At 37.0% G+C, this 4983-nt stretch overlaps 1 long non-coding RNA gene across 1 annotated transcript; it reads left to right on the top strand.

Annotated features, from left to right (window-relative positions):
- The first annotated feature begins 381 nt into the window (after positions 1-381).
- On the top strand, positions 382-4130 carry LOC138907068 (uncharacterized). The gene is made up of 2 exons (XR_011414776.1): positions 382-2739; positions 3837-4130. It is a non-coding gene; the product is annotated as an uncharacterized lncRNA (long non-coding RNA).
- The last annotated feature ends 853 nt before the right edge of the window (positions 4131-4983 follow it).

Raw genomic sequence — 4983 nt, 5'->3', positions numbered from 1 at the left:
TATTGTAGTCTATCTCCCTTTTTATAGTGGATGGTCACTGCTTTATCTATAACAACATAATAAAATAATACATATAGTAGAGAACTCATGATGGTTTGTCTCTTCCTTGATTCTCGTCAAGATTCTCTCCCTTGGTGCGGTTGTAACGGCTCTTGTCTGCGAGCTTGGCATTGACTCGAGCTCGATGTTAGATCGAATTCCTGTGTCGATCGGTGTTGCCCCATAGTCCGATTCGGACATGGGCTCGATAATGATATCGAGTTTTGTCATTGATTGGTCTTACAGTTCGAAGCTCGACGTCTCTACTTCAGAATTCATTCGAGCTTTTCATGTGGATACCCTTCGATTGAAACGTCATTGTATCGACCGGTCATTGTAAGCACCCTCCACTTACAACCAAGAAGTTGTGAGTTCGAGTCACCCCAATAGCAAGGTGGAGAGTTTTTTTCGGGAGGGAGCCCGGAGGTCTATCGGAAACAGTCTCTCTAGTCCAGGGTAGGGATAAGGTCTGCGTATATAATACCCTCCACAGATCCCACTAATGGGATTATACTGGGTTGTTGTTGTTGTAAGTTGAATTCAGTAGAGATTGCAGTCTAAACTTTTGAAAATAGAAAAAGAATAGGATCGCTCTACTTCCATCCTAACTGAAAGATGTTTCATGATCTAGATGTTGTGTCTCATGAAATTGTTCATTCCTCGTAGAGAACAAAGATTAATTGTGTCTTATGCCTCCGAAGAATAAGAAAGCAGTCGTGTGTTGTCTGTTCATTCTAATTTTCTTTGGCAATCAGATCTTATCAATTTTATTAGTTATAGATTATTTATTTTAATTTGCATAATACATTACTCATGTAAACTTGTTGTTATGTCAAAATCTTATATTCGCTCTATGATTGTAATTAATTGGGACAAACATGAGTTTTTGATGGCTCATTACATTAAATCAGAGCGCTCGAAATACTAGGTCAAATTTGTGAAAGTGCATTACTTTGTCGATCCAAAATACAGAAGATAATGATGTTATTTTATAACGACTCGGCCGGTCGTTTTGAGTATTACAATCTCGTTCCTCCATTTACTGCTTATCCTATGTCAAATTATAATTATGTGACTTGTCGGGGAAGTTTCAGAATGAATTGGAATACTTAGTTCCAAGAATTAAAGTTTAAGTGAAAATAGTTGACCGGATGTTGATTTATGTGAAAACGACCCCGGAATAGAGTTTTGGTGATTTCAATAGCTCCGTATGGTGATTTTGGACTTAGGAGTATGTCCGAAAAATTATTTGGAAGCCCGTAGTTAAATTAGGCTTGAAATGACAAAAATAGGAAGTTTAAGTTTGGAAGTTTGACCGTGGAGTTGGCTTTTTGATATCGGGATAGGAATCCAGTTCTGAAAATTTTCATAGGTCCGTTATGTCATTTATGACTTGTGTGCAAAATTTGAGGTCAATTGGACTTGATTCGATAGGTTTCGGCATCGAATGTAGAAGTTGGAATTTGTTAGTTTTTATTAGGCTTGAATTGTGGTGCGATTCGTGGTTTTTGCGTTGTTTGATGTGATTTGAGGCTTCGACTATGTTCGTATCGTGTTTTAGGATTTGTTGGTATATTTAGTTGGGGTCTTGGGGGCCTCAAGTGTGTTTCGGGTATTATCGAATCATTTTTGGGCTACTTTGGATGCTGGTTTTCTGATGTCTGGTATTGTGCTTCGCGTTCGCGAAGAAGGATTTGCCTCCTGGGATTTTGTTCTTCGCATTCGCGAAGAGACTCTCGCGTTCGCGAAAAAGGAATTCCTGTTGTCCGTTACCCGACTTCGGAAGCTTATATCTTGCAATCTATAAGAATTTTGCCGATGATCCAAAAATAAAAGTTGTAACCCTTTGTGTCTAGTTTTCGGAAAAGCAAACTATTTGTCATTTGGAGTTGTGTACAAAATGTTAAGGTGGATACACTACATGCTGTCCTGGAAGAGTTTGGAAATCGCGAAGAAGAAATTTTCGCTGCACAGGGTTGACTTTAGAAGCTTATATCTCTAAATCTATAAGGAATTGGGAGATGAGCAAAACATGAAAGTTGTAACCCTTGATGTCTAGTTTTCAGAAAGTTAAACCATTTATCATTTGGAATTTTGTACAAAATGTTATGACCATTAAATTAGAGGCTATCTTGTAAGAGTTTGGAAATGGCTGTTGAGGAATTTGTTCATCACGAACGGGAGAGGATGGTCGCAAACGCGAAGAACAAACCCCTAGACAGTAAATTTAAGTTCCATTTTTAACGATTTGGAGCTCGGGGAGAGGTAATTTTCAGGAGATTTTCAAAAAAAATAATGGGGTAAGTGTTCTTAACTCAAGTTTGGTCAAATTACCCGAATCTATTGCTATTTTTAGCATTTAATTGGTGTTTTAAGTTGAAAATTTTGTGAAAACCCTTAAGTTTAAATTGAAGATTTGAGGATCGAGTTGATGTCGGAATTTGGTAAATTTGGTATAGTTGGACTCGTGGTTGAATGGGCGTTTATATTTTATAACTTTTGTCGGGTTCCGAGACATGGGCGCCACTGATGATTTTTGAGTGGAATTTCGAATTTTATTTGAAAATTAGTATTTTCACATGGAATTAATTCCTATAATTTACATTGACTGAATCAAATTAATTGTGACTAGGTTCGAGGCGTTCGGAGGCCGATTCGCGAGGCAGAGGCATATTGGAATAAAGAATTACACGATTTGAGGTAAGTAACATTTCTAAACTTGGTTCTGAGGGTTATGAATCCCTGAATCTTGTGTTATATCAATTGTTTGTAGGTGACACACGTGTGGACATGCACCGTAGAAATTATAATTTAATTGATTCTGTGGAGTTGCATAATTAAATAAATGTCATTATCCACATATACTCCACGTGTTAGAGAAATTGAGCTGAGACTCATATTGAAGATCATGTTCAGGCTACGTGCCGATATTTTTAGGACCCACATGGGTCGTATTGCTGTAGAATTATTTGTTTAAACTGTAATTGTGTACTCAGTCACATCCATCATTTGTATATCATATCTCAGTCTCTGTTGTCATTCATTGATACATCATATCATCATGTCGGGTTGATTTTCATGTCATTGAGAGCCCGAGAGACTGGAGATTTTGAGTGATATTTATGGAATCGGGTTGCACGGCACAACATATTTTATTTATTTATGCCTGGATTTGGCTTATTATGGAGCTTGGGTAAAAGGAGTCCCTCTGGAGTCTGCACCCCCACAGTGAGCGCAATTTATTTATATTAGGGATGGAGTTCCATAGGCATAGAGTTGTCTTATTTATTTATATTAGGGATTGACTTCCCTAGACATGGAGTTGCCTTATTTATTTACATTTGGGATGGAGTTCCCTAGGCATGGAGTTGTCCTATTTTTACTTATACTTGGGATGGAGTTCCCTCGGCTAGATTGGTCTTGTACAGTACTGAGTGACTAATTGTCAGTTGATACATATATATATGGGATGAAGTTCCCTAGGCTGGATTGGCCATATACAATATTGAGTGATTGAGTATTTTGAGAGTGTGAGTACACGATGTTTCCTTTGTGGTACATCACATACAACATATATTTTGGCATGTAGATATAGAGATGTCATATTCCTCATATCATGCAGAATTTATCTATTTTACTTGTACTGAGTTTAACTGTTGAATTGGAAAGCATGCCTACATTTCTGTACTAGACTATACCCGTTGAGCTCGTCACTACTTTCAGCCCAAATATTAGACTTGTTACTTATTGAGTTGGTTATACTCATACTACATCTTGCACTTCGTGTACAAATCCAGGTACTTCCGGAAACGACGGTTGCCAGATTTGAGGATTTATCTGTTGGAGACTATCAAGGTAGTTGCTTGGCGTCCGCAGGCCTTGACTCTCTTTCCTTTCAGTTATTGTACTGTTCTATATTTTCAGACAGTATTTTTATCAGTCAGACTTTGTTATTATTTTGATACTTATGTACTTAGTGACACCGGATTTTGGGAGTATTTTATATTAGTATTTGTGAGATTTTTATATTGAATGTAAATATGATATTTTCAAACTTAAAGAAATTGTGGTTTATTGAGGTTGTTGATTTACCTGGTATTAAACGCCATCACGACAAGTGTGATTCTGGGTCGTCACACATTTATAATTGAAACAGGGCTTCCCTTCGGATTCCCCCTTGTTTCTTGGTAGTCCTCTATGCATCCAGAACTTCTGTTTAATGATGAACCACAATTAACTATTAGAGTTCATGAACTATAAAAAGAATCCAGCAGTATTAGAAGAAGTGTCTATCTCTCCACTCCTTACTCTACCCCAAACACCTTAATCAATTTAGTCCTGTTAAGTTTAACTAGTAAAGAGGAAAAAGACAGTCTTGAGGCTCCATCTTATGTGTTGCGTGGTAGTCTTTCAACTTATACAACTTTGTTATGTGAAAGTAGATTGATGTTTTCCTTAATACCACTGCAAATTTTCCTTGTTGTATGTGGACGATTAAGGGAACAACATGACTTATCTTTTTAAATAGCTTTTTTATTTCAGCTCCATGTTATGTACTTTACTAGAAAAATTTGGCTATAATGAACTCATGTTCTCCCAATGTTGGTGTTATGAGAGGATAACGGGAATGAAAGTGCTTATTAATTCAAGCAAAGCATAAATATTTTTTCTTCCGTCTCAAAAAGAATCACCGGGTTTGCAGGTACGGGACAAGTTGGCCCGACACCACCAATATCCAAAAAAAACTTGAAAGCTCTTTTACATGACTTGTTCAAGCCTGTAAATTGGTTGCTGAAAAATTAAATGGCAGCCAATAAGACATTATAATTTTGGATAAAACTTGATGCATTTTATGTCATGCTATCATTTTGAGCTTCAACTCAGTACAGAGTGTTTGCGTTTGATAGGAATTACTTTAATGCTTCAAAAATCAACTAATTCTCT

Source organism: Nicotiana tomentosiformis, chromosome 3 (assembly GCF_000390325.3).
Source record: "Nicotiana tomentosiformis chromosome 3, ASM39032v3, whole genome shotgun sequence".
Classification (NCBI taxonomy): Eukaryota; Viridiplantae; Streptophyta; class Magnoliopsida; order Solanales; family Solanaceae; genus Nicotiana; species Nicotiana tomentosiformis.
The sequence above is the reverse complement of the archived record's forward strand: the minus strand, read 5'-3'. Positions and strand labels throughout refer to the sequence as shown.